We start from the raw sequence: 7,668 nt of genomic DNA on the forward strand, positions 1-7,668 counted from the left end.
CAAGGCAACTCTTAAAACCATGTAGCATCCACACCATTTCAAGGTTCGAGAAACAGATCTGAAGTCTCAACATGTTTCATCAACAATAAGAAGAAGAATTGATCTCGATTTTACAATAAATCAATACAGTACAATATTTGATTTTAAAGTTCAGTAAGACAGGTTGCTTTCAAGGCCTCGTAAGACAATGTAAGAACTAAGAACTAAGAAGACCAGCCATGCAAAATATGCTTGCGATGTGTGTTAGTGTGTGTGCGCGCGCGCAAACGGTGGTCTTCATCTTCAATAATAGCATTCTAAAAAAAGTACGGCTCTATTTCAGTCCGTATTGCATTTGGAATTCTTGCAAGCTTTATAGTAAGCTTGTTCATCACAACCCATTTACTGCAAACTTAATGAAGATTGGAATGCGTATATGACAGTGGCATGTTGAAACTGTGATTCTATGAATATGTTAAGCAAAAGAAAAACGAATCTACGCAGCATTAGCTAATGCTGAAAGGAGAAGTGATTGATTATATCTTTGAGTGACTAAAATCTGAACCTTGGAGCCTTCAACTTCAATACAGTAAGCCCCGTGAGGGGACATGACATCATTAGGGGGAGGGGCATCTGCGAATTGACTATACCTTGGTACTGCATGCCTTTCCTTTGACGCGCTGCATTGCGTTGTACTTAAATATAGCTGAACCAGCATAATTCTTTGCATACAATATCTTAGTTATATGCCCTTATATTAGCATGCAAAATTATTGATATAGCAGTCAATCTATACATTGTTCCATTCACATTACCACAGTATTGCAATACTCTAGGAATAAGAAAATTTATGAGCAAGCATCCCACCTATGAATGCAGACCTTTTATAGGGCAAAGTAAAATCCATTTGGCCGATGTAATCATGTACTCCCTCCGTCCGGAAATACTTGTCGGAGAAATGCATAAAAATGGATGTATCTTACTAAAATACGTATAGATACATCCATTCCTTCGACAAGTATTTTCGGACGGAGGGAGTAGGTAACATGAAATTCTAGTATCAAAGAAACATGGCATCCTGGATTGGCAAGGGCAAAGGGAGACACATTGATCAATGAAGTTCACATCGAAGATGAATACGTATATAATATCAAATGACCGTTAGATTACTCCTAACAAAGTAAGAACTATGTATCTAAATTACATAATCAGACCTTTTCTCTTAGACTGAGCTTCAAATTTGGTGCTCACACAACTACCCTTTATTAAGAGTTACTCCCCCATTTCTAAATATAAGTCTTTTTAGAGATTTCAATAGGGACTAAATGCATATGTATATAGACATATTTCAGAGCGTAGATTCACTCATTTTGCTTCGTATGTTGTCCGATCTCTAAAAAGACTTATATTTAGGAGCGGAGGGAGTACATTAAAGAAATGAAAGATGGATCATCAATACAGACGTTCCTTCACAAAAAGACAATCTTCCATGTAACATGCCAACAAATACAAATACCAAGTTCAGAAAAAATAAGGCCATCCCTTCGGGAACAAACAAACTTAAAAAAAGTTGGCAACCATGAACAAATTTTCTATTCTTGAACATTTTTTCAAATCCAGATAAAATTTGCAGCAGCCGCCGTCACAAGGATCCCTCAGCTCCTCTGGCGCCTTTTAGGTCGGGAAGCAGGTCCGACGGGGTGGAGTACACCCGTTTGTCGCCGCCCTTGCCGCCGCCGGGCAGCACGGCGCCGCGGAGTTCACGCCACCGACCCAACCACACTTTCAAATCCTCTGAAGGAACCGTCATTGCTATTGACTCCGACGCTCCGTTGGATATCCCTGAGGTAAAATAAAAAATGTCAACATACCTTTTTTTAACTATCTTCATCTTCGTGCACGCAGAACCAACTATAGGATGTATTGCCGCACGTCGTCGTGAGCGACGGCGCGCAGCGCCTCTTGGCCGAGGCGGTGGAGATGACTGAGCTGCCTGTGGCAAAGGCCACGTCTCCAGTGAAGGATGCTCCCGCGGTGACACTTGCACCGCCGTCGGTGCATGATCCGGTGGTGAAGTCCGCGCCACCGATGACAGGTAGCCCGGCGGAGTAGCCCTTGTCTCTGGCACCATCAACCGGTGCAACAGAAGTGGGCAACAAGCGATCACCTGGCGAAGTAGATGTTGGGGTAGTCTCCAAGAAGCCCAGATCACCTCCCCTGCAGGTAGGCCTTGCTCTTGCCACATGCATGTCCTTTGGATGACCCCCCTTTTTTTCTCTTACATATATTTCTCGTGTACTTTTTTTTAGGTGTTGCGAGTGATGCACCAAACCTTGCTCTCCCGAAGCTAAGGAACTCCGGGCTTTGGCGTCAAAGCACCAGTACATCATTGGAGAGGAGGGCGTCACATTTGAGAGCTTTAAAGCTCCTCCGGCTAAAAAGTCACCTACGCCCAGCCTCATCCTCCCGGCAGCTAGCCAGAAATATATAAACGTGGAACTTGCTGATATTCAAGAAGCACTCAGGAAGCGGCCTCTTGACAAGGAAGAAGCCATAGAGATGATCACCTCAGCAATAGGCCCATGGAAGAGCCGCTACGGGAGCAAGACCCTGCCCGATCTAGAGGTCCTAATTGGACGCCTCCAGGCGGTGGTTGCTCGACTTCGAGGGCATGGTGACGCCGCTCCTGCAGACGCCCCCGCACCTGAGCGTGTGATCTCCCTGATAAGTAAACTTGATGCAGCTCTTGTGGAAATCGCTTTTGGACGTCGCCGTCTTGAAGAGGATGGGCCACGTCTGGAGGAACGCCTCGCCGACCTGACGTCCATCCACCGCCGGTAGGTGGAGCAAGCTGAAACTGCTCGAAGGATGGTCGAGGGACACCGCAAGCTTGTTGACGATAACACGGCCCTTCCGAGAAGCATGCGAAGTTGGCGGCGCAACCTAAGAAGCGTGCGACAGTCTTGACCGAGAAGACGACGTCCTGCACCCAAAACCTTAGAGCTCATGAGAAAAACATCTAAAACTCCGCGATCAAGCAAGCACTTTCATGATCTTGACGGCCAAGAATGCGCCCGCCTCTTCACGCCGTCTCGCATACAAATCGTTCTCCTCGCAAGAGATCTGAACTGCGTGCTCGTGATCTCTAAGGTTCTGGGTGCAGGACGTCGTAATCTCGGTCAAGACTGTTGCACGCTTCTCAGCTTGCGCCACCAACTTTGCATGCTTCTCGACAAGGGTCGTGTTATCCTCAACAAGCTTGCGGTGTCCCTCGGCCATCCTCCGATGAGTTTCAGCTTGCTCCACCTACTGGCGGTGGATGAACGTCAGGTCGGCGAGGCGTTCCTCCAGACGTGGCCCATCCTCTTCAAGACGGCGACGACCAGAAGCAATTTCCACAAGAGATGCATCAAGTTTACCTATCAGGGAGATCACACGCTCAGGTGCGGGGGCATCTGCAGGAGCGTTGTCACCATGCCCTCGAAGTCGAGCAACCACCGCCTGGAGGCGTCCAATTAGGACCTCTAGATCGGGCGGGGTCTTGCTCCCGTAGCGGCTCTTCCATGGGCCTATTGTTGAGGTGATTATCTCTATGGCTTCTTCCTTGTCAAGAGGCCGCCTCCTGAGTGCTTCTTGAATATCAGCAAGTTCCACGTTTATATATTTCTGGTTAGCTGCCGGGAGGATGAGGCTGGGCGTAGGTGACTTTTTAGCCGAGGAGCTTTAAAGCTCTCAAACGTGACGGCCTCATTTCCAATGATCGACTGGTGCTTTGACACCAAAGCCCGGAGTTCCTTAGCTTCGGGAGAGCAAAAGTCATCCAGTTTTGGCGCGTCACTCGCGACACCTAAAAAAAAGTACACAAGAAATATATGTAAGAGAAAAAAAGGGGGTCATCCAAAGGACATGCATGTGGCAAGAGCAACGCCTACCTGCAGGGGGAGGTGATCTGGGCTTCTTGGAGACTACCCCAACATCTACTTCGCCAGGTGATCGCTTGTTGCCCACTTCTGTTGCACTGGTTGATGGTGCTGGAGACAAGGGCTTCTCCGCCGGGCTACATGTCATCGGTGGCGCAGACTTCACCACCTAATCATGCACCGACGGCGGTGCAAGTGTCACCGCGGGAGCATCCTTCACTGGAGACGTGGCCTTTGCCACAGGCTGCTCAGTCATCTCCACTGCCTCGGCCAAGAGGCGCTGCACGCCGTCGCTCACGACGACATGCGGCAATACATCCTCTAGTTGGTCCTGCGTACACGAAGATGAAGATAGTTAAAAAAAAGGTATGTCGACATTTTTTATTTTACCTCAGGGATATCCAACGGAGGGTCGGAGTCAATAGCAATGACGGTTCCCTCGGAGGTTTTGGAAGTGTGGTTGGATTGGTGGCGTGAACTCCGCGGCCCTGTTCTGCCCGGCGGCGGCAAGGGCGGCCACAAACGGGTGTACTCCACCCCGTCGGACCTACTTCCCGACCTAGAAGGCGCTAGAGGGGCTGAGCGATCCTTGTGACGGCGGCTGCTGGACGAACGTCCAGCATCGCTGCTGCCGTAGTGCTTCGACGTCTTGGCGTCACCTTTGCCATGGTCTGACTTGTTCGGCCTCTCGCGACCCATCCTAGCAAGGTATGCATGCAGAGTCGGCTAATCGCCAACGCCAGGGAGAAAAAGTAGAGACTAGCTAGCGGCGGCATACCTTGCTGGACGGAAGAACTTCGGCTGGATGGGGCGTCTCCACGATCGGATCTCAGTATTTGGCCGGCACCAGAGGAAGGTGGGTACGAGGCCAATGCACGGGACCCTTAGCTGTATTTATAACCCTGGCCGCCCATGCAAAATCACAACGACCTCACCGTTTATAGAAGATATACACACGTACGATGCGCCTGTAAAAAAAAAATCATCACCAAATAAAGTCCGACCTGCTACGCGCTCGAACTTTCTGCGGCGAGGGGGCATTTTGAGTTTGCTCCGTGGCATAGACTTATACACACATGATGCATACTTGCACTTGATGCTCCGTGGCATAGACTTATACACACATGCAGGCTACAATCAAAAGGCTGAGTCCACATCTACGACACGCCCACAAGATAACATACAGTCCGCGTATCTCTTTAAGTATCGTATATACCGGCCGGCGAGCACGTGTATACGTACTTGAATACCTGCGATTGTTCCAACCAGCAAACCCCGGAGATAAGGCTGACGATGGCGATCGAACAGCCTCGGCTTTCCTGAACGTCACGTATATCAATCAGTATATCAATCAGATGACCCACCGGCAGCCGGATAGCTAAGGTACGTACGTGATGGTTTTGTCTTTCTTTATGCAGGCGTACGCGTCAAGGGAAAGAGAAGATAAGCATCAACGGAGCTGCTAAGCTTACGCAAACGATTCTATCTCTATCTAGTCCACATAAATTGGAACTACCAAGCCGCAGCTGCACCAGCGCCGTAGCTAGCCCTTATTGGCCTATAAATACAGCAGAGGGGAGACGGCCGAGGGGGCAACTCACGCACGCACACACCCATTCTCAGGATCAACGCACGCACGCACGCATCCATTAGTCATCCCACGCACACATCCATTCATCAAGTCACGCAAGAATCCTCACGCATCGGCCGGAGGCGGAGTGGATCGCCTCTGGCAGAATTTCAGGCGGCTGCATCCCGGGAGCAAGGCCAGGAGGAGGAGCCGAACCACTATGGAGGCCAAACTCGTGTTCCCGGAGGGTAAGATGATCGTCTAACTAATCTTACTTCTCTCTTTCTTCCACGCATATGGCATGCACGCACACAAGCCGGGAGCATTGCCGAACGCGAAGTTCGCATGATCGGACCCCGCCGGAGATAGAGCCGCCGGACTGGAAGATGAGGTCGACGAAGTCAACGGTGCCTGAGATGGTCTTCACCAGGCCAGCGCCACAAAGAACGACGAGGAGGTCGTCATCACCACCGGCTGTCCACCTCGTCACGACGGTTCGGCAAAGACGACGACACGGAGCACGCCACGACGCCGCCCACTGTCGATGCCACCGAGGTCGGTGCCACGGAGGTCGACTCCACGGTGATCGCCCCCACTCATCACCGCTCGATGAGGACGATGCGTCGCCGGAGCTCATCTTCATCAAGCCCGCGCTATGGACGCTGACTCCACCGAGATCGGTGGCACGGAGGTCGACGCCACGGTGGCCGCCCCCACTCATCACTGCTCGATGAGGACGACGCGTCGCTGGAGCTCATCTTCATCAAACCCGCGCTATGGATGCTGACTCCACCGAGGTCGGTGCCACGGAAGTCGACGCCACGGTGGCCGCCCCCACTCATCACCGCTCGATGAGGACGACGCGTCGCCGGAGCTCGTCTTCACCAAACCCGCGCCACGGTAGCTGCCCCCACTCACCACCGCTCGACGAGGACGCTGTTAGAATAAGTATATGTATCGGACGTGGAGTTCTAGTTGTATACAGGCAATTGACTTGTACGTCAATTGTCCCAGCCGTGTCCTACTCTGTAATGATCTCTGATAGGTCTATTGTGATATAAATATACGGCAGGTGATCTCAGGAGATCATCATGCCTCAACCAATCGATCCTTGATTTCTTACATGGTAACAGAGCCTTCTCTATATCACATCTAGATGTCTCTCGTTCCCTAAGGCGGTTCCCCAGGAGCTTCTTCCTCGATCAGCCAGCCCATGGCGACGCTTGGCGACACCTCCCGCGAGAAGCTCGGCCGCGACAACTTCCTCCTGTGGAAGGCGACGGTCCTGCCTCCGATCCGAGGCGCACAGCTCGATGGATACCTGGATGGCTCAATTCAAGCTCCGGCCAAGATCCTTGATGTCCAGAAGGCCGACAAATCAGGCACCGAGACGGTGCCAAATCCCGAGTACGCTCGCTGGATAGCCCAAGATCAGCAAGTTCTTGGATCGCTGTTGACCTCTCTTTCACGCGAAGTTCTAACTCAAGTCGTCTCCATGAAGACGTCCGCGCAGGTCTGGACAGCTCTTGAGGAGATGTACTCCTCTGTCTCTCAGTCACGAGTTATTCAACTTCGGACCCTGTTCGCCGGCACTCGGAAGAACGAGATGACCGCCACCGCATACTTCACGAAGATGCGGGGCATTGCGGACGAACTCACAGCAGCAGGGAAGAAGATAGAAGACGATGATCTCATCTCTCAGATCCTTGCTGGATTGGATGCAGAATATAATCCGTTTGTCTCGTCCATTGGTGCCAGAACCGATGCCTATTCCTTGAGCGAAATTTATGCTCAGTTTCTTGCGTTTGAAGCACGCTTGGAGTCACAAAATTCTGGGTTTGCAACAATACAACTCGTCAGTGAATCTTTCTGCACAAGGAGGACATGGCAAAGGAAATCGTGGAGGCAAAAACAGTAGTGGTGGCAACCGCGGTGGCTACGGCAACAACAATCGTGGAGGCTACAACAACTACGGCAATAATTACAACCACGGGAACAACTATAACCATGGGAACAATAGTTACTCCAACAATAATCGCCGCGGAGGACGACCAGGACCAGGAAGTGGAATGAATCTTCCTCGCGGTGAGAGGCCTACTTGCCAGATTTGTGGTAAGATTGGGCATCCAGCTCATAAGTGCTGGTATCGGTTTGACCCAAATTATGTCACCGAAGGGAGATATGGTGGAGCAGCCACTA

At 50.8% G+C, this 7,668-nt stretch overlaps 1 pseudogene; it reads left to right on the top strand.

Annotated features, from left to right (window-relative positions):
• The first annotated feature begins 7,141 nt into the window (after positions 1 to 7,141).
• LOC119282947 lies at positions 7,142 to 7,280 on the top strand (annotated as a pseudogene).
• Positions 7,281 to 7,668: the final 388 nt, after the last annotated feature.

This window comes from Triticum dicoccoides, chromosome 3B (assembly GCF_002162155.2).
Source record: "Triticum dicoccoides isolate Atlit2015 ecotype Zavitan chromosome 3B, WEW_v2.0, whole genome shotgun sequence".
Lineage (NCBI taxonomy): Eukaryota > Viridiplantae > Streptophyta > Magnoliopsida > Poales > Poaceae > Triticum > Triticum dicoccoides.